Source organism: Muntiacus reevesi, chromosome 2 (assembly GCF_963930625.1).
Source record: "Muntiacus reevesi chromosome 2, mMunRee1.1, whole genome shotgun sequence".
Lineage (NCBI taxonomy): Eukaryota > Metazoa > Chordata > Mammalia > Artiodactyla > Cervidae > Muntiacus > Muntiacus reevesi.
In genome coordinates, this window is record NC_089250.1 from 153,328,935 (window position 1) to 153,351,607 (window position 22,673).

At 38.2% G+C, this 22,673-nt stretch overlaps 2 protein-coding genes across 14 annotated transcripts in view; one reads left to right on the forward strand and one right to left on the reverse strand.

The window, feature by feature from the left end:
• Nucleotides 1–1,102, reverse strand: part of BBIP1 (BBSome interacting protein 1) — a 31,360-nt gene extending 30,258 nt beyond the window's left edge. For 4 of the 11 annotated variants that reach the window (XM_065923319.1, XM_065923318.1, XM_065923310.1 and 1 more), the window contains exon 1: nucleotides 75–457. The gene's annotated coding sequence lies outside the window, so the exon portion shown is untranslated. Of the gene's footprint in view, nucleotides 1–74; nucleotides 458–928 lie in introns of those variants that run through there. The other 7 variants (XM_065923320.1, XM_065923315.1, XM_065923311.1 and 4 more) reach the window with 7 other exon arrangements.
• SHOC2 (SHOC2 leucine rich repeat scaffold protein) overlaps nucleotides 546–22,673 on the forward strand; it is an 81,188-nt gene continuing 59,060 nt past the window's right edge. Inside the window, exon 1 of one of the 3 annotated variants that reach the window (XM_065923307.1) lies at nucleotides 546–783. The gene's annotated coding sequence lies outside the window, so the exon portion shown is untranslated. Of the gene's footprint in view, nucleotides 784–1,412; nucleotides 1,499–1,911; nucleotides 2,041–22,673 lie in introns of those variants that run through there. The other 2 variants (XM_065923306.1, XM_065923308.1) reach the window with 2 other exon arrangements.

Genomic DNA, 22,673 nt, shown 5'->3' on the forward strand with positions numbered 1-22,673 from the left:
AGACACTTCTGGTAAAGAGTCATGTAAAACTAACACGATACGAATATTCACAAACATTAAATTGTTTAATATACCGTAGACTTGCAGGATTAGGACAGTATACCCTCTTTCAGAATGGCAGTCAGTGCTTACAAACTCTCACCAGAGAAACAAAGGGAGAAAATTCAAAATATGAAGACAGGAAGTGGGGAAATAAGACTTAGAGGTGTTGCCGCGGTGGTGGGTAACTATCTTTTTCCTTTGTAGCTGGGAACGTAAAACGATTTCCTCAAGCTCCAGAATTCTCCATCCTCAAAGGTCAGGGGGTGAAAGTACTTAACAGAATTTGCGGGGGCGTGGTCAGGAGCTCCACTTTGTCAGGGTTAGGGGCTCCGCCCGGCGGCCCGCACCCAGGCCCCTCCCGTCTGGATTAGCTGCAGCTAGGCGAGCGGAGCCGGTTGAGCAGCCTCGCCCCAGAGGGAGCCTCAAAGGGGCGGAGGGAGGGCGGGCCGTCGCCTGGTCTGCCCGGAAAGAAAACCTTCTTCCAGCGGAAGCGACTCTGAGTCTTGCTCTCCTCCGGGACTCTCGGTCTCCGAGGGCCCTGGGGCCCGCTCGGATCTGACCCACGGTTCGGAACCGAGGGACACTCACCTCACTTCTCGACTCCTGTCAGCATGGGTACTCCCTGGGGCAAGGGGGACGCAAGCTATTCCTATCTTTCTGCCATGACCCCATTCAGAAGTGTCAAATGCAACTTCCGGGCAAGACAGGGATTTTCGGAGCCCTAAACTCCTGTCCACCTAGGTAAGTGACCAGACGTCCCAGCAAAATAAGGGCCGGGAAACCTACTCTCTCTAATCCCGCAACCGGGAAGGTAGTCCGGAAGAGGAATTAACTAGTTTTACATGGGATGTCTGGTCACCTTTGGTCCTTTTTTGGGCCTACTTACAGATGCTTCTCTTCCCTGAAGGCTCAATTGTTGCCCAGGGCAACTGTGGGTTTGGGCGAAGGGAAAACTACGTCACACAGGAGACGGGAGGCCAGGAAACTCCCGTTGCCATTATCAGTTATGGCTGCCCAAGCGTCGACAGTTAACTTCCGCTTGAGAGTTGTCACTCTACCCTGCTGGAGGCTCTCTCTGTGGCCCAGCTAGCCAGCGGCGCCCAGTGGGCGGGAGAGAGGGCGTCCAGGAGCAGAGGAAAGGAAAAGGGCGCAGAGAGGGAAGCTGGCGCCAATATGTCACTCTGATTGGGTAGCGTCGCTGGCGACAGTGCGTCTCTCTGATTGGGCAGCGTTGGCTGCTCTGGCCCCGCCTGTTTCTCTTCCCTGGCGACTGACGGGCCTGCACTCGAGAGGTGGGGCGGGGCGGTAGGAGCGAGAGTGTGTGGAGGGGCGGGCGGGGTGGGGCGGGGCGAGTGGGGGAGGGGCGGGCGGGGGGCGGCGGTTGGGCAGCGTCGCTTCCAAAGAGGAGGAGGAAGGAGGGCGAGCGAGGAGGATGGCGAAGTCCGGGCTCCTGACGGTAACCAGGGGCCGCCGAGGCGGGAGGGTGCCTGTTGGCTGGTTCTTCTTGCCTTCCTTCCTGTCCGTCGGGCGGTCGGTCGGTAGGGGGAGGCCCCGCGCGTCCTGACAGGCGCGAGCCGGCGGGGCCGGGGCCCTAGGAGGCGCCGCCGCCGCCGCCGTTTTCCTGGGTGCTGTCGCCGGGAGGCCCGGGCCCTGGGAGCTGACTCTCCTGCGGGGCCCGCAGCCGAGCACCGAGAGCGAGCCGGCCGGCTGACAGTGTCCGAGGGCCGGGCCTGCAGTGGCGGCGGGCGGCTGGCCGGCCGGGACAGCGCCCGGGCGAGGACTAACCGGCGCAAGAGCCGGGGCCGGGGGCGCCCGGAGGATAGTCTGGCTCCACTAGGCTCCTGGGGTCACCGGGCCCAGGCTGCGGGGCGCCCCGTGGGCGTGCGAGTCGTTGGCGGGGGCCTTGGCGCAGCGGTAGTGATACGGGGTGGAGTCTTTCCTCGCCCCTTCCCCAAAGCCCACCGCGCTCACCGGCTGCTCTCGGTTCCGTGAAGAGTGGTGAGTCGGCTTTGGGTGTGTTGCTTGGTGAAGCGACTTGTAGGCATCCAAGTAGTGCACTGTTGGACATGCCTAATGGCACCCTTTTTCCGCGGAGGCTTTTAGGGGTAGAGGAAAAGTACTCTTCTCCCCGCGTCCCCCCCTCTACCCCCCAAGTGCTAGAGGCTTCGGGACAAAACGATTTTCCCCCAGCCCCTCAGTATCCATTGTTTTGTACCACCTCCCTCCCCTCCTTTCCTAGGTAGAAGAAGAATGACTCCAAGCTATTAATTGCCTTCTTTTTTTTTCCCTCAAAAATCAGCAGAGGGTTTGTGTAACCGTGTTAGTGTGAATCTACAAACAGGTGGAATGAATACCGTTTTAATAGTTGGAAAGAAGATGCTTTTGTGTGTGTTTCAGCTTTCAGCACTTTCAGTTGGTGATTTGATTTTTCTTGTCTGTTGCTTTGTATCATAATGGGGGTGATGAGAATAAAAGAGGAAGCAATGTTTTGCAATCTACCCAAAAAATGTTTTCTAAGTCTCTAGGGATGCTGAAGCAAAATTGGGTTGCAGATGTGGACTGTATAGTATTTGCCTCCCTCATGATAAGTACCACCAGTCTATATCTAAGCTTACACCTGTGCAGTATTGTACACTTCTTCATACATGTCAGCACTTTCTTGTTACTCAGTACGCAAGAGTAATGGATAGTTGTATCTAAAACTATTTTTTAAGTTTTTCAGAATCTTAGAGTACACTTGTGTCACCGAGTATTTTTTACAGCATCAGTCCTGAAAGATTGTCTTTATGACCTCAGTTTATTAGTTACTAATCTCTACCCTCACCTTTACATGCTGTAGCCCTTGTAACTGTTTGTTACTATGTATTTGAGGAGATTTAGCTATTGTGTACAATTTGTGACATTCAGCAAGCTTACAGTTCATAGTTTGAATTTGTTAAGTGTTTATGTTTTCTGTGTGACAGTGACAAGAATTATTAGGAATAATTATGTAAATGACCGTTCCCTACCTACATAAGGATCTTAGACTGAATATGATAAATCTTTTAAATACTAATTTGGACCTCAGGTACATTGTAAAAGTTTTATTTAATTATGCATATGCATTTAAAATAGACCACAGAAAAATAAAGACTTTGTCTAAGGGTTTAAATATAACATAAAGCTGACACATAAAACTGTATTCTTGAAATGCCAGTTTGGAAATAACGGACATGGCCTATCTCTAGGGTTACTACTTTTTCCCAGCGTTTGTTCAGTTTTTGAAAAACGCGTTGATCACAGGTTGGCATTTGTTTTCTGATTTCTGATTGTTAATACAATTTTTCAGCTCTTTTAAGATTTTCTCTTTTATTATGAATGGTAATGGATTAAAGAGTGATGTTAAGAAATACATTAATAACTTGCAGCTGAGTTTTTTTTTTTTTTTTTTCAAGTTTTTAAGCTACCATATTCAGAAAGTTGATCAGAACTGTTTTGATAACAGTAACAAGTAAGACACAGCAACTTGTGAACTAGAAACCAGTCAGAAATTTGAAACATTTCACTTTTCAAAAGGAACACTAAAATCATAAATTCTTTTGTTATGCTTGCTGGAATTATACTTTTTGAATTTTTTTTGTTTCTCCAGTGACTTGGGAGAGGGCTTCTCTCATATTCAAGAGAGATAATAAACTGAAATTCTAGGTGGAATGCTCCCAAAGATGGCTTCTGATTAACTGCTGGTATATTTTTTTTGCCTTGCTTTACCTGTTATGGATTTTGAGGGCAAGCATGAAAATCGAAATTCCTTGTTATCCAGGCAGTTAAATTGCAGTCATATTTGTTTTAAAAATATGCTGGATTATCAATATTTGTTGTGTAATTTAGTATTTCTGTAAGACTTGTATTCTTTAAACAGTTTAAATAGTTTTTAGAGTTTAAATATCATATGAGAAAAGGATACCAGAATCTGTTGTGGTTTTTTTTTTTAGCTGAAAAATATACACTAACCTGGGCATACAGATATAAGGATGAATTTCTTTAGAGGTTGAAGATTAAATGAAAGACTGTGTCTTCATAGGATTCAGTTCACTATATCATTCGTGTATTTTTCATGAATGAAAAATCTTAGAATATATGCTTATGGTAATTTAAAAAATTCACAAGACCAAAACACTCTCAAAACAATAAAAAAACAACAACAGAAAAACAGCTGACTCCCAAGTCCTTCAGTGAGTTCTGAGGTCTATAACTAGGGCTTAGTGGAGGTGTTCTTGAACTGGATTATAAGATATCAGTTAGAGGAAACTTAGATATAAAACTTTGACATTTCCTAATAAGACCCATGGGGAATTAGTAAATACTATGTTATAGATGAATTAGAAATGGGCTGTAATTTAGCAGCAGAATGATAAAGTACTTCTATGTGATACTTGAAAAAGGAGTACTGCAAATAAATTTGTTGCTATTTTTGCTTATTATTTGACTTATATTTCCTGCATTACGTATTTCACATTAAGCATTAGGCATATTATAATTTAAGGCTAAATCTTTTACCGACTAAAGAGTATATATAGGTCAGGTTTGCTATTCCTGTCTTCTGAATTTTATGTTGTATCAAAGTTGTGTACTATATATCTTTCTGGAAATTTTTAACACAGAAGTTAAATTTTGTGTTTTACTAACTATCTACTCTGACTTTTAAAATATGAAAAATTTCTGTCACAAGTTGACCTATAGTGTGCTTCACGTATTGGAGTGCTCTGAAATGTAATGTCAACCAGCACAGGTAGAAAAGAACATGAGTAAGTCTAAGAAACTAATTTATGTTCTAAAATATGTAGTTGCATTATTTTAACATAATGTTTCTTCTGTCTTTGGCATTTTCTTCTGGTTCCCAGTTCTTTAGCACATCATCTTTAACTCAGCAAATCAAAGTTCTAATGTATGAAAAGCATATTCTAATTGCAGAGGGCTCTTCACCTTTTGAGATGTTGGTAACATATGTGCTTTTTGAGAAAATATGATGTTCCCATTATCAAGATTTAAAGAACTAATTAGATTATTTCACACTATGTATCTCATTCCAACTTTTGTAAAGATCATAACTGGTCACAGAAAGTAGTTCATGCTAGAAAAGGTTAAAGTTTCTTTTACTGGAAATAGTGAACATACTGCTTGAAGCTAAAACATTACAGGTGACCTTGAAAGAGGGTATGATTTGTCCCTATGTGAAATGAACCTGAAAGACTACTATGAAGTATTTTGGAATGTCTATCTTCTAATGTTCATAGCACTATGAACACACAATTTAAGCATCTTATCTGCCCTCAAACAGTTTTTAAATCCTGCAAGTTTAGTTATTTCACCATTGACAGATAAATCTTTTTTCTTTTAGTTTTTCTAATGCCTTGTAGGTAAAGTAGAAATGACGTGTTCTGACATGGGTAATGCCTAGAATTTGGAGCTAATTTCTTTTTTTTTTTTTTTAATTTTTATTTAAATATTGTTTATTTACAATGTTTCATGGAGCTAATTTCATCAGTTAAATTTGGGCTTTCTCTGTTTCCAGTTTTGTGTTGTACAACACTGCCTTCAGGACTTTCACAATTTTGCAGATAGTTTTTAAGTTAACCTTTAAATTTTGTTATGTAAGTGTTTCTTACCAACTCGTTTCGTACTCACTAATGTCATAGACCTTCTACTGAGTGCTGTGTGTGTCCCAGTCTGTGAAGTTACAGAGATAAATAAACTGTTTCCTACGTGCAGTAAGTTCATGGTTTGTTGCATGAAGGGGACAAACAGTAGTTAATTGTTTTGCAGTGTGACAAGTGCTTTGGTGGCAGCATACACTGAAGAACTCAGATGAATTAATTCAGACTGCATGTATAATCAGCCGTGCTTACTGAAGGATATAGCCTGAGCTAACTCTTGAGGAATAAGTTGGATGGAGGGTAGAAAAAGCATAGAAGTTAGAGATGTTAAGGTTCATTTGGAGAATTGCAGGGGATGATAATTTGGAGTACGTCTATGACCTAATGTTAATATTTTAAGTCATACAGTAGGCTTTCATTAAAGTTATTATTTTTGGAGATTGTATGCCTTTTGTGCCTCATTTAATCTGGGGCTTGAACTATGGATCTGCACTGATGTTAGGAGTCTGCTCCAAATTATTATTTAAAATTTTTAACTAAGTTTATTTTCATAGTTAAATAGAAGAACATATCAGCCTGACGTGAAATAATTCTGAAGCATGGAACTTGGATAATGATAAAATGTTTCAAAATCATATTTGAATATATTTTTCTCATATCATACTTAAATATATTTTTCTCAGCCTTTATGTGTCATGTTAAGAGTAACATTTATGAATTTCCTTCCTTAGAACTCATGGTGAGTTATTTTGCAGATATTTAAAATGTACTCTTCTGAGAACATTGAAAGTAGCCTCTTTCCATACTTCAGAGTGCCACTCTTTGCTTAAAAGTCAAACTATATGATCAGTAGTTATATACCGGTAGCCTGCTAGAAGTCTTTGTATGCCTTTGAAAGTTTTTTAAGATATAACTTGACTATTAAAAAGTAATTTTTAATGCAGTGTAATTTAATACTTACTTGAGGATGAAATGAAGGAACTTCAGCCCTCCCAGAGTGCCATAGTTTCCCATTTTAAAACATTCTCATATTTACCTTTTTTTAATCCCCCCTGTTGGGGCTTCCCAGATAGCAGCTGGTAAAGAATCTGCCTGCAATGCAGGAGACCCCGGTTCTATTCCTGGGTCGGGAAGATCCCCTGGAGAAAGGGATAGGCTACACACTCCAGTATTGTTGGGCCCCCTGGGGGCTCAGACAGTAAAGAATCTGCCTGCAATATGGGAGGCCTGTATTTGATCTCTCGGTTGGAAAGATCCTCTGGAGGAGGGCATGGCAACCCCACTCCAGAATTCTTACCTAGAGAATCCCCATGGACAGAAGAGAATGGCGGACTATCGTCGATGGGGTCACAAAGAGTCGGACACGACTGGGCAACTAAGCACAACAGTCCTTCCTGTTATTTTCATTATAGGAATCTGAGAAATTCCTTTTAAAATGTTTCACATTTTAGCAATTCCCATATAAATGTTATAATGTCTCACTTATCTCAAGGTTATTTTTTAGGAAACTAAAACTTTCTAGTGTCATCTCCTTGGTTACAACCCCATGCTCTCTTCATCTGGCTAACCTCCTAATTGCTGGTCAGGCCCCAATATCACATCCTTGGGGAAGCCTTTGATCTCTAGTTAGATTCTCCTGTTTTAAACGTCTCCCACCTGTTATTTCCTTTTTATAATACTAATCATTTTTGTAATGATGTGTTTAATGTCTTGTCTTTTTTGCATTACTGTAAGCTTCATGATGAGCATCGAGTATTTCTGTGCTCTTTACTACCATTTCTCCAGTACACAATGTCTTGACCTTGTAAGGCTTCTGATAGAAAATTTGTTTAGGGCCCCCAGACAAACAGGCCACTGAAAAGGACAAAGATATCATAGTGCTTTTGCTCTTAAATACATTTTCTGCTCTTAGAACCCCCTAGGCCTTAACTGAGGGATCTTTAAAATTTTATAATGTGCAATTATTTTAAAGTTTGGTAGCCAAATGTAGAAAGGACTAGGGTGCTTCTAGAGGCCATATGAAAGTTGAAAATAAGAGCAAGGGTAAAGTACTTAAAAAGCAGACGTAAGGCATTAAAAAATATAGCAGTTTAAGGCAAATTAATGTGATAAATACTTAAAATCTTTTAAGATGCTGTTTTATATGTAGAATAGTATCGCAGAAATGATAATGTAAGATCATGACAAAGATATTAATTGCTGTTGGTAAATTTTGATAATGACACAGGAGCAGGTATTATATTTCAGAAAGGTTTCCATTTAAAATGATAATGTTTTAATGTTAGCCTTTTGTTATTGGAAAGATTTGCTTAATGAGGTGAAATATAGTAGGTATTAATAATATTTATGAAGTAAAATTAAGTTGAAGAATATGATTAAAAGTCCTGATTTAGTGCAGTATATTATTACTGCCTTAAAAACGTTTGGATTTTATACCTACCATGTGTTTCTTTGTGTACTGAGGTACGAAATATGTAAAACTGAGTAACAACATGTTTATCAGTTTTGAATGAAAACATCCCTGTTGCAGTGATATGTCAAAGTGACATAAAACAACTTTTAAACTGTTAAAGAGAGTAGTGATTTAGTTGCTAAGTCGTGTCCGACTTTTGCGATCCGATGGACTGTAGCCCGCCAGGCCCCTCTGTCCATGGGATTCTCCAGGCAAGAAGACTGGAGTGGGTTGCCATTTCCTCCTCCAGAGGGTCTATCTGACCCAGGAATTGAACTTGGGTCTCCTGCATTGCAGGCAGGTTCTTTACCGACTGAGTTATGAGGGAAGTCCTTAAAGACAGTTTTATTGTTTATTTTTGGTAACCTAGACTGGAAAAATTAGATTGGAGGTCATAATTACTTGTTTTAGAAGTCTATAGAATGTAGCAGCTTGGATGACCTGAAATATATTATTTTTAATTCAACTTTGTTTTTTATGTCTTTTGGGATAAAGAATTTGATATTTCACTTAAAGGGCTTTAGTTCTGGTTCCCATAAATTTATTTTGTCTTAGTTTTGTAATCTATTGAGTTCTCTGACTATATAAGGATAGGTAAAAGAGCTAGTTATTTCTTATTTTGTTGCTAAAACAAATATTGGTTTATCTACCATGTGTTAATTACAGTTTTAAAATCATAGAAATGGGATACTTATATACCAGGCAGCTTAAAATAGTAAGGTTTTATGATTTAATCTTGAAAACATTTATTTCTGTACTTTGGAAGTAGGGATTTGAAATTCTTAATACTAGAAGTATGGCCTAGTTTCAGAACACCCACTAAGCAACTGTGGAAACTCAGCATGCTAAATGGCTTATAGTGCTGCAGTATTTTTTAATTTATCCCACCTCCTGTTATATAATAGCTTATAGTAGTACACACAGAACATGAGTATTTAGGACAAGAACAAAGTATATTGAAGGCCCAGAACGTGAGACTGTGTTGGCCTTTGGATTGGTCAGGAAAGACCTCAAGATGATCAAATAGAATGATGGTCAGTGGGTGAGTGAGTGACATAAATCAGTTGATGTTTTAGGTTGCAAATAAGACATGAAAAGCAAAAAATTTTTTGGGGCTTGAGAACAATGATTCTTTAAAATAGAGTCACAGTTTTTGAAACAAGCACTTAAAAATTCTATTAAAATTTATTAATATTTTTATTTAAAAAGTTTGACAACTCTTGTGAAATTTTTCGTCATGATGCTTGTATACAGGACTTAAGTATTTCAATGTAAATAATTTTATTCATTTCCCCCAGAATGTTGTGCAACCCTAATGTTGCAGCATTGTGTCAGACCATGAGAAACAGATAGTGAAACTGATTAGAAACTAACTGTAAAGTATGAGACTAGTTTATATCTGTTGTTCAGGACAGTATACTGTCAAGACATTTGTAAAACATACTTTTTACCAGCTTATTTTGTTAATTTAAAAAGGTACTGAGTTGATCTACACTAATTATTATTATCAGACAAATGGATTTTAGAGTTAAATGTTTCAGTTTAAAGATTTTGTGATATGAAAAAGCAAGGACTTAATAAATTTGCCTTTAAAGTCAGCTATGTAATTTTTATAGAGTTAGCTCTGTGAGTAATGCTTTAGTGCATAACTAGTTATCTACATGCAAAAATAAGCTTATCTGGCCTTTTTTCAACTGGAGCTCACTTATACCTGATATTTACACACACACACACACACACACACACACACACACACACACCCCCCACACACATTATGCTAATTGATACTTTTATAAACACACACACACACCCCCCACATTATGCTAATTGATACTTTTATACACACACACCCTCCCCCCCCTCACATTATGCTAATTGATACTTTTATAATGACCCTGTAGTAAGATCTTGAAGATTTTTGTTTTATTAAAGAAAGTTAAAATTAAGTTTCATATAATTGAAGTTGTAGCCTATCCCTTCTCCAGGGGATCTTCCCGACCCAAGATTTAAACCAGGGTCTCCTGCATTGCAGGCAGATTCTTTACTTGCTGAGCCACCAGGGAAGCCCTTTGCAAATGAATAATCCACAAAGGTAGATGATGTGTAAAAATAAAAATCTTTTTTCTGACCATACCATTATCCAGCTTTTATAACTAACAATTTGATATTTGAGTTGCTTTAAGTATGGCCAAATAATGTTGTTGTTTTTTTCTGGCATAATTTAAATAAATCAGTTGCTACCTGCAATTTACTAAATGATTTACATTTTTATGATGTAAGAATTTTTTACATTAAAGCTTCTGTAAACTAAGTGTGACTCATATTTTGCAGTTATAGTCTCACAGTAGTAGATAGTACATCTAACCAGTTGGGAACTGTTTAGATTTAATGTTAGATTACAAAAAAATTAAAAAATATATATGTATATTCAAATCTATAAGCATGGGCTGCCTTTCCATATTTAGAGTAGGTTCTGATGGGAGAAAGTCTTTGTTAACCTTAAGTTCAATTGGGCTTGACTATTCCATGTTTTTCTTTTGATCTTGTATGAGGAAGAGTTTTGCTTTGTGGTATTTTGTAAAATGTAATACAGAGATAATGAGATTATATTATTAAGGCCCCAAATGCAATGTAAATCCTGTTTTAACAGCTGTTAGGATGAGTAGATAAATAACTAACTGAGCATACTGGTCTTCATCTAAATAGTCTAAAAAGTGAACTATATGAATATGAGAAAAACTTTGTTTTCTAATAAAGGCAACTTATTAAATACTGACTCTAAATGTAATATACCTGCCTTGAGACCATGCTCCTCTAATCTTGATATGTGTAGTAAATTTATTTTTGTTTGTATTTTTTTCCTGACAGTTTCTGATAGTTTATAGAATGAGTAATGGACAGACTTTATGATCAGATAAGATCTAGTGAAGGAATGTGTGGGTTTACACATACAAAAAGCAATTTTTAAAAAATTGCTTTAAAAGTTTTTTTAATTAAAAGATTTATTTTTAGCTTAAAAGTACTGAAAATAAAATTCTAAGTTGAAAATACTTTTTAAATACTGTAGTCATCTTAGTGCATATAACCTAAGCTAGCAATTACATTTTATCTCGTTTGCTTTACGCTGATAATTAGGTAACCAGCTTTTTGACTTATTGCCAATTAGCCCATGTTAAATGAAGAGTAAAGTGTTCTTTGAGAATACTTAGGTTCTGTGTGACATGTTTTGAGTTCCTGGGAAAGAAAGGCTGTTAAAGCAAATATTCATAAATCTTTTTTTTCTTTTTTAGACTGGTGTACGGACTTTTCAGATTAAGTTTGATCGAGATATGACATTAATTATTATATCTTAGTTATATTAAGACATTTAAATTCCCCCTATCCCACCTCTTCCTTTTATTTTGCTGGAGAATCTTACAATAAGGTATATAGTGAAGTGTGTTGTACAAGAAAGCTGTAATCTCATTTATGGCTTGACTTTTAGGTTGAGTAAACAGATTTTCAGTTCTTTGCTCAAAACTTTTGTTTGCTCAGAATCAAAATTACATAATAAATCTTGTGCCTTCCCATAAGAAGGAATACCAAATTTCTTGAAAATCTCTCATGTATTTGTTGCTGTATAAAATTTAGTTTCCCTGTGTGTTAGTCCAAACTATTTCATTTTGCCTCTTTAGCAGAGGGGGGAAAATAAATTTAGAGATGCTGTGAGTTGTGCACTCTTGCCTTGATTCTAATTAACATGGACTAATATAGAACAGTTTATTTACAGCTATTTCTTTAGCCTACATGAAAATTAACTCTTGCATCATGTTCATTCATGCTGCTTAAGGCAGTGTTTTTCCATTTCTCTCTGAACAATAACGTTCCCTTGAACATGTTAATTTTGGGTACTTTCTCAATCTTTGGTCTTCCAGTTTTGAAGATTCCTTTTTTAACTTGAATTACAAAAATACATTGCTTTATGTGATTTGGAGGGGAGAGAAGTTTAGTTCTTTCAACTAGTAAAAGAATATAAGGAGCATTTCAGATCTGTATAAACAAAGAAAATAGTTGAAATCTTGCCATTTTAGTTACTCATTAAAAAATCTGAGTGATTTAATTTTAAGTAGAGTATAAGGAGTACATAGAGTATATGCAATGAGACAAGATTTTTGTCTTTGCTTATTGTTCAACTGGTTTCAGCAAGTGTTTACTACATGCTTATTGTGTGCTTAATAAAAAGTTCACAGTATCTTTGAAGTTGTAAAACACTTTAGAGTAATACTGTAGGAAGGCTGCTATTTACTATGGTAGATAAAGCCCAAGTTAACAAATACTTAATAATTCTTTCAATAAATTAACTGTTAGGTATTATTTTATAACTATTAGAATAAAACTGTGAAAAAGACAATAGGCTCCCTGTTTTCCCGCTGCTTTAAATGAGGGAGTGAAATAGCTAATCTGACAAGTATGATACAGTGTGAAAAATACTCTGATAGGGGAAGTTTTAAGTGGGAACACAGAGAGGTGAGACAGTATTCAGAAATGCTTTTGAGTAGTCAGGAAAGACTTTTCCTGATCTTTAAACTGAGATCTGAAGGGTGCAGGGAGCTAGCTCAGTGAAGAACTGTAAACCTGTTTCTATTGTTGATGTTCAGTTGCCCAGTCATGTCCAACTCTTTGCAGCCCCATGGGCTGTAGCATGCCAGGCTTCCCTGTCCTTTGCTATCTCCCTGAGTTTGCTCAACCTCATGTTCGTTGAGTCGATGATGCCATCCAACCGTCTCATCCTCTGTCACCCCCTTCTCCTGCCCTCAATCTTACCCAGCGTCAGGGTCTTTTCCAATGAGTCAGCTCTTCGAATCAGGTGGCCAAAGTATTGGAGCTTCAGCTTCAACATCAGTCCTTCCAATGAATGTTCAGGGTTGATTTCCTTTAGGATGGACTGATTTGGTCTCCTTGTTGTCCAAGGGACTCTTTAAGAGTCTTCTCCAACACCACAGTTTGAAAGCCTCAATTCTTCATCGCTCAACATTCTTTATGGTCCAACTCTCACATCTGTACATGACTGCTGGAGAAACCATAGCTTTGACTAGAAGGACTTTTGTCAGCAAAGTGATAAATATAAATATACTGATAAATATAAATATATAAAATATAAATATTTTATACTTTATAAATATACTGTCTAGTTTTATCATAGTTTTTCTTCCAAGGAGCAAGTGTCTTTAGTTTCTTGGCTGCTGCCACCATCCACAGTGATTTTGGAAACCAAGAAAATAAAGTCACTGTTTCCATTGTTTTCCCATCTATTTGCCATGAACTGATGGGACCAGATGCCATGCTCTTAGTTTTTTGAATGTTGAGCTGTAGGCCAGCCTTTTCACTCTCCTCTTTCGCTTTCATCAAGAGGCTCTTTAGTTCTTCTTTGTCTCCGGCCATAAGGGTGGTGTCATTTGCATATCCGAGGTTATTGTGATATTTCTTCCGGCAGTCTTGATTCCCAGTTGTGCTTCAGCCAGCCCAGCATTTCCCATGATGTACTCTGCATGTAAGTTAAATTAGCAGGGTGACAATATATAGTCCTGACATACTCCTTTCCCAATTTTGAACTAGTCAATTTTTCCATGTCTAATTCTGACTGTTGCTTTTTGACCTGCATACAGGTTTCACAAGAGGCAGATGAGGTGGTCTGGTATTCCCATCTCTTTCAGAATTTTCCACAATTTGTTGTGATCCACACAGTCAGAGGTTTTAGCATAGGCCATGGAGCAGAAGTAGATGTTTTTCTGGAATTCTTTTGCTTTTTCTATGATCCAGCAGATGTTGGCAGTTTGATCTCTGGTTCCTCTGCCTTTTCTAAACCTAGCTTGAACATCTGCAAAATTCTCTGTTCTTGTACTGTTAAAGCTTAGCTTGAAGGATTTTGAGCATGACCTTGCTAGTATGTGAGATGAGTGCAATTGTGAGGTAGTTTGAACATTCTTTGTCATTGCAGTGACCTTTTCCAGTCCTGTGACCACTGGTGAGTTTTCCAAATTTGCTAGCATGTTGAGTGCAGCACTTTAACAGCATCATTTTGTAGGATTTGAATTAGCTCAGCTGGAATTCCATCATTTCCACTAGCGTTGTTCATGGTAATGCCTCCTAAGGCCCCCTCCAAGATGTCTGGCTCTAGATGAGTGACCATACCATCGTGGTTATCTGGGTCATTAAGACCTTTTTTGTACAGTTCTGCCACCTCTTTGTAATATCTTCTGTTAGGTCCATACCGTTTCTGTCCTTTATTGTGCCCATCTCTGCATGAAATGTTCTCTTGGTATCTCTGATTTTCTTGATGAAATCTCTAGACTTCCCCACTCTGTTGTTTTCCTCTGTTTCTTTGCATACTTCACTTAAGAAGGCTTTCTTATTTCTTCTTGCTATTCTTTGGAACTCTGCATTCAGATGGGTATATCTTTCCTCTTCATTTGCCTTTCGGTTCTCTTCCTTTCTCAGCAATTTGTAAGGCCTCCTAAGTCAGCCATTTTGCCTTTTTGCATTTCTTCTTCTTAGGAATGGTTTTGATCACTGCCTCCTGTAGAGTGTCACAAACCTCCGTCTATAGTTCTTCAGGCATTCTGTCAAATCTAATCCCTTGAATCTATTTGTCACTTCCACTGTATAATCATAAGGGATTTGATTTACGTCATACTTGAATGGCCTAATGGTTTTCCTTACTTTCTTCAGTTTAAGCCTGTTTTTTGCAATAAGGAGTTCATGATCTGATCCACAGTCAACTCCTTGTCTTTTTTTGTGCTGACTATATGGAGCGTCTCCATCTTCAGCAGCAAAGAATATAATTCATCTGATTTTGGTATTGACCATCTGGTGATGTCCATATGTAGAGTTGTCTCTTGTGTTGTTGGAAGAGCGTGTTTGCTATGACCAGTGCATTCTCGTGGCAAAACTCTGTTATTCATTGCCCTGCTTCATTTTGTACTCCAAAGCCAAACTTGCCTGTTACTCCAGGTATCTCTTGACTTCCTACTTTTGCATTCCAGTCCCCATGATGAAAAGGACACTTTTTTTTTTTTTTGGTTTTAGTTCTGGAAGATCTTGTAAGTCTTCATAGAACCGTTCCAATTCATCTTCAGTATAGTGGTTGGGGCATAGACTTGGATTACTATGATATTGAATGGTTTGCCTTGGCAACGAACCGAAATCATTTTATGCTGGTTTCTGATCAAATGAAATAGCTCATGTAAAGTCTTAGGGACAAGAGCTAGCAGGACTTGGGGGATTGCAAAGAAGTGTATGTGACCAGAGGACAAGGTGGGGAATGTTGGAGTTGTGGCTGAAGTCAGGGGCCAGATCATGAAAAACTTGAGAATTATTGCTAAGAATTTTGGATTTTATCCTGAGGGCTATGTTTGTGGGACCACCCCCTCTCCCATCGAGGTGTTTTAATTTGGACAGTTGGTTGATTAGATTTGAGTATTTGAAAAGAAAGAAAGAAAGAAAGTGAAGTCGCTCAGTCGTGTCCAACTCTTTGCGACCCCATGGACTGTTGCCTGCCGGGTTCCTTCATCTATGGGATTTTCCAGGCAAGAATACTGGAGTGGGTTGCCGTTTCCTTCTCCAGTGAATCTTCCTGACCCAGGGATTGAACCTGGGTCTCCCACATTGCAGGCAGACTCTACCATCTGAACCACCAGGGAATCCCTGAGTATTTGAAAGATTACTCTAATTACAATGTAGTGATTAGATTAAGAATAAGGTGGGGAGTGGATGCTTGAGACCAGTTACAAAGCTATTACAGGAGAATGCTCAGTGTACCTGGCTCAGGGTAATGGCATTGAGAATAAAGAGATGTTGAAGAGTCATTTTTATGGGAAGTAATTTTATGGGAAGTACGAGTAGGATTTAGTGATTGTTAGGATATGAAAGATGAAGGAGAGAGAGGAGTCAGTATGACTTTAGGATTCCTGCCCCTCTCCCACTCTAGTTGATCTCTTCTTAGGTTTTGTCTCTTTAACAAGAAGCCTTTCCAAGGCTCATAAGTGCCTTTGTGCTTCAACAGCTCTTACCACGCTCTTTTTGCCTTTACACTTGTTTGTTAGTTTACAGGTAAGGATAATATGCTTTATTATGGTTGCATACTTGGCACCTTGTGCAGTTCATGGCATTTAGTATGTTTTAAATGTTGACTGAATGAAACTGTTATTTATGAAAATTGAAATATTCATAATTGGAGAAAAAGCTGGTTTCTGAACTGCCAGTATTCAAAAATTTGGTTTTGTAACTTCAGTATGAATCAGATCACTCCAGGCACTTTTGAATATCTCTTGTAAAAGCAGTGTACATTACAGTTCAAATCTGAAATATTGGCTATATTTGGTTCCTCATGAGCTATTGTGGACTAATTTAAATGGGTTTGATTATTATGTTGCCCTCCTCTGGTATCATATATTAGAGTTTTCTTTGTCAGTTTAAAGATAACCAAACTATCATTCTCTGTTTCAAAATGAACATAGCTTTTTCTCCCCCCCCCCCCTCACTGATTGTAAAAGGAGGAAATTCTTCTTGTATATATTTAAAAAAATGATACAAAGGTAAATAAAAGTGAAAGCCATTCTTATAACCAAGGATAAACATTGCTGTCATTTGATTAAGACTTCACAATTTATTTATATATGTATATATGAACAGTATCATTAAGTTAAGAAATTGAGACAGGAAATACTTTATATAATTACCTATATGTATGCGCACGCACGCACACACATATATATATCCTTCATAGGAAGAATTTTCATAACTAGTTACAGCCAAGTAACTCAGTAGTAGTGGAATGCTAAACTTAAATTCCTGCAACAGATCAGGCAGGTAACATAAGTGAGTGAACTCAGTAGGGATTATATATGAGATTGTTGGGTTGGAGAGCACTGTGTGGGCACAACTTCTGTTCACTAGTTTTTGTCATTAATAAATGTTGACCCAGTGGTGCCCAGATTTAAAACTTTTTTTTAAATGAGAAGTAGTAGTCTGAATTTGTATGTGAAACTTCCAATGATTGCTACTGCTGCTAGGTTGCTTCAGCTGTGTCCGACTCTGTGCGACCCCATAGACGGCAGCCCACCTGGCTCCTCTGTCCCTGGGATTCTCCAGGCAAGAATACTGGAGTGGGTTGCCATTTCCTTCTCCAATGATAAAATGTTGGCAAATTAAGAAAAATTAAAACCATGATGAGTATTACACATAATGTAGCTAAGGTCCATATTTTGCCTGAAAACCACAAACAGTGGAAGAATGGAAAGATTTCTTCACCGTCACTAATTTAAAAAAATATAGATTAGATAATATGTCATTTTTCATACATCATGTTGATAAAAATGAGAAAGAATAATGATTGTCGAGATTGAAAGAGTGTAGATTTATGCATTCTCTTTGGAAGAAGACGGTTTAGAACTACTTATACATGTTTTAGTGCTTCCCTGGTGGCTCAGCCAGTAGAGAATCTGCAACGCAGGAGACCAGGGTTCAGTTCTTGGATTGGGAAGATCCCCTGGAGAAGGGAATAGCAACAGACTCTAGTATTCTTGCTGAAAAATTCTATGGACAGAAGAGCCTGATGGACTACGGTCCAGAGGGTTGCAAAGAGTTGGACACGACTGAGCAACTGACACTAACATACATATTTCAAATGCACTTTAGTTTTGATCAAACAGTTCTGCTTTCAGGACTCTGCCTTATGGAAATACTGGTTCCTGTATATAAAGATTTATGTTCAATGAAGCATTATTTGTGCTCCCCACCCCCCCCAGAAGGCAAATAGAAATAACCTAAATGTCAGTTGATAAGAGAATGATTAAGTAAATTATGGTATAGTCATACCACAGATTATAACAATGAAAAGGAATGAAGGATGTCTGTATTCTTGTGTGGAAAGAGTCCATAGTTTGTTGTTGGTATTGTTCAGTTGCTAAGTTTTGTCTGACTTTTTCTGACCCCATGTGTCCTTCACTGTCCCCCAGAGTTTGCTCAAATTCATGTCTGTCTGAGTCAGTGATACTGTCTAACCATTTTGTCTCTGCTGCCCCTTTCTCCTTTTGCCTTGAGTCTTTCCCAGCTTCCAGATCTTTTGCAGTTGGCTCATTGCATCAGGTGGCCAAAGTATCGGAGCTCAGCAACAGGCCTTCCAGTGAATATTCAGGGTTGATTTCCTTTAGGATTGACTGGTTTGATCTTGCAGTCCAAGGAACTTTGAAGAGTCCATAATGTACTGTTTATCATTTATGTGCAAAATTGTAATTTTATACTTAAATTTATGTGTGTATGCTATCATTTTAAATGTCTGAATGATGCTGCATTGTGTGGCACCATAATTTATTAACACTGTTGATGTGCCTGTAAGTTATTTCTAATGTTTTGGTATTTATATGCACTTTACTTTGAACACTTTTTTGACATTTGTATTTGTAATGTTGTCTCCAAAGATAAATTCCTTTTGCATATTATACAGTAACATATTAAATATCTGAGCTTTCATAGATACTTTGAAGAAATACATTTGTCTCTAAGAGTTTCCTGTTTGTAACCTTTGATCTGAGTAAATGTACCTTAGGCATAGTGGTCAGAGAACTAGTAGAAAAAAATGGCACTGTGTTCAGTTATCTTAGATTCCTTAAGATTTTTAAGGGTAATTTAAGTACTGATTTCTGTCTGGTCAATATATGCTTATGATACAGAGTCCAAAAGATACAGACACATGCAGCAAATCTTTCTTCTACTCTGAGACTTCTGCCTAGTTTTCTTTTCTACAAAACCACTGTCAGTTTTGTGTGTACCTCTGTATTTTGTACATATAAGCATATATTTATATATATACATTTTCCCATAAATGGTAGTACAATATGCTGTTCTACAGCTGGGTTTTTCTCACTTATTTATAATTAATATTTTTGCAGTGCTTTGTATGTTCTAGGGCCTATTTTAACAAGCATTTTAATACTTATTACTAATCTTCATCACAATCTTCATACCACATCTTGAGAGGTATGTAGTATTATTTTATCCTCCTCTTACAGAGAAATTAGCTGAGGCATAGAAACTTTAAGTAAAATGCTAGGTAGTTGGGGAACTGGAAATTGAACTCCAGCAGTCTGTCTACAGAGTTCTAACTATTACCCAGAAAGCTTTACTGTCTGTTGCCCATTTAGGTTATTTGAATATATTATTGTTTACATATAGTTCTACAGTGAATATCCTTGTGCCAGTGTAATCCCTATGTTGTTTTGAACATACAGAGTCTGCTTGTATTTCATTTTCATCCTTTCACATTTGGGAAGGATGAGGGTGAATCTAGTATACACAGTTATATTTTATTTTGTGATCTAATATCAGACATTTTCCTTTAATGAGTGTGTTTCGTTCATCTATGTTTATTATAGCTCTGTGCTTATTTCCTCACCTTTTATAACTAAGAGATTAAGATACAGATCAAGCTATAACTGTTGAGATGTACTGAAAGGTATAAAGCAGCATAAAGTACTGTGAAAGGGAAAGTATTAGTCACTCAGTCGTGTTTGACTCTTTGTGACCCCATGAGCTGTAGCCCACCAAGCTCCTCTGTCTGTGGAATTCTCCAGGCAAGAATGCTAGAGGAGGTAGCCATTCCCTTCTCCAGGAGATGTTCCCAACCCAGGGATTGAACCTGGGTCTCCTGCAGTGCAGGTGATTCTTTACCATTTGAGCCACCAGGGAAGCTCTGATATTTGGTAATAGACATCTATGAAGCTGTCTGGTTCTGGACTTATGTTGGTTGAGAATGTTTCGATTACTGATTTGATATCATTCCTGATAATTAGTCTGTTCATGTTTTCTGTTTCTCCCTGATTCCGTTGTGAGAGATTGTACATTGCTAGGAATTTGTCCTTTTTTTCTATGTTGTCCATTTTATTACCATACGATTGTTCATATAGTAATCTCTTATGATCATTTGTTTTTGTGATGTTGGTTGTAACACCTTTTCCATTTTTTATTTTATTTATTTGGGCCCTCTCTGATGAGTCTGCCTAAAGGTTTAGCAATTTTGTTTATCTTTTCTAAGAACTCGCTTTTAGTTTCCATTGCTTTTTTTTTTTATTCTTTTGGGTCTCTGTTTCCTGTATTTTTGCTCTGATCTTTATGATTTCTTTGCTTATGCTGATATTAAGTAAATAAGTGTGTATTAGTTGCTCAGTTATGTCTGACTCTTTGCAACCCCATGGACTGTAGCCAGCCAGGCTTGTATGTCCTAGGGATTCTTGAGACAAGAATACTGGACTGGGTTGCCATTCCCTTCTCCAGGGGATCTTCCTGACCCAGGGATTTAACCTGGGTCTCCTGCATTGCAGGCAGATTCTTTGTCATCTGAGCCACCAGACAATGGGTTTTGTTATTTCTTCTTCTTCTAATTCTTTCAAGTGTAAGGTCAGGTTGTTTAAGGTTCTTAATGCTACCGGAGGTACACTTGTATCACTGTTTCCCTCTTAGAACTGCATTTGCTATGTCCCATAGATTTTGGCTCATTGTATTTTCATTTATCTGGGTTTTTTCTTTTTTTTTAAATTTTGCCTTGATTTCTTCAGTGATCCATTGCTTGTTTAGTAGCATATTTAGTGTGTTTAGCCTCCATGTGTTTGTGTTTTTTGCAGTTTTTTTCCCTTGCTGATTTCTTTTCTCACATCTTGTGATTGTAAAAGTTGCTTGATATAATTTTAGTCTTTTTAAATTTACTGACTTTTTTGTGGCCTAGCTATAGTCTATCCTGGAGAATGTTCCATATGTGCTTGAAAAGAACGCTTATTCTACTACTTATGGATGGAATGTTCTCTATATATTGGGTTGGCTAAAAAGTTCTTTTAGTTTTTAAGTAAATGATATATTTTTCATTTTCACCAAGAACTTTATAGAACAACGTATTCACCATTTTGTTCCCCTACCTTCTGCCTTTTTTCAGGCAGCTTCATATCCATCTTCCCGAAGCTTTTTATCTTTTTGAGCAAAGAACTATTCCAGGTGCCTTTTACAGTCTTCCAGGAAATTGAATTTTTTTCCATTAAGATAATTTTGTAAAGGCCGAAATTAATAGAAATCCAAAGGTGTAATGTCTGGTGACTATGGTGGATTAACCAGAACTTCCCAGCCAAACTGTAGCAGATGATATTTACTACTTTTGTCTTTTAATCTTCCTACAAGGTTTATCAGTCTATTATATATTTTCCTTTACCAATGAGACTTTTCCTTTGTAATTTTCATATTTCTAGTTGTGGCCTTTTCTTTAACATTTCTTACAAAACTGGTTGTGTGGTGTTGAACTCTTTTAGGTTTTGATGGTTTGTAAAACTTTTGCTCTTTCCTCCAAATCTGAATGAAAGCCTTGCTCAGGAGAGTATTCTTGATTGTAGATTTTTCTCTTTCATTTTTAAAAATATATCATGCCATTTTTTTCTCTTCTGGTCTGTGGAGTTTCTGCTGAAAAACAGCTGGTAGTTTTATGTATATAACTTGTTGCTTTCCCCTTGCTACTTTTAATATTCTCCCTTTATCTCTTACTTTTGCTGTTTTAATTACCATGTATCTTTGATGTGGTCCTCTTTTGTTTGATCCTGTTTGGAATTCTGTACTTTCTGGACCTGGGTGTCTTGTTTCCTTCCCTAGGTTAGGAAAATTTCCAACTGTTATGTCCTCAGATATGTTCTCTGTGTCCCTCCCATTCCCCCCACCCCATACACATTTCTGGGATCCCTGTATGTGAATGTTAGTATGCTGATGTTGTCCTAGGGGTTTCTTAGACTGTCCGTATTCTTTTTATTCTTTTTTCTTTTCAACTTTAGTGATTTCCGTTATTGATTTTAGCTCACTTGTTTATTCCTTTGCATCTAATCTGATGTTGTTTCCTTCTAATGTATTTATTTCATTTATGGTATTCTTCATCTCTGTTTGGTTGCCCTTCATATTTTCTAAACTCTTTTAAATCTCACTGTGTTTATTCTTTCTTCTCCCAAGTTCTGTGAGCATCTCTAAGATCATTACCTTGTACTCTTTATCGAGTAGATTCCTTATCTCCACTTAGTTCTTCTTTGTGGGTTTTAAATTGCTCCCCCTCATTTTGCCTGCTTTTGTGCTCAGTCGCCTCTGTCCATGGGATTGTCCTGGCAAGAATACTGGAGTGAGTTGCCATTTCCTTCTCCAGGGGATCTTCCTGACCGGGAGATCAAACCTGTTTCTCCCGCGTCTCTGTATTGCAGGCAGACTCTTAACCACTGAGCCACCAGGGAATCCCAGGTTCCTGCTTTTACTTCTGTTTATTCAATAGGTTGGTTACGTTTCCTGACCTTGGAATAGTGGCCTTATATAGAAAATGTCTTATAGGTCCCAGTAGCACACTCCCCGGTAGTCCCCAGAGATTTAAGGTCCAAAAATGTCCTCTGCGTGTGTTCTCTTGGCCTTTGTGGTGTGGTGGGCTGCCTTCTGTGGGTGGCCTGGTTGGTGGCCAGGCCCCGCCTTTTGTGGAGGCTGCTGGCAGCTGGCAGGTAAGGCTG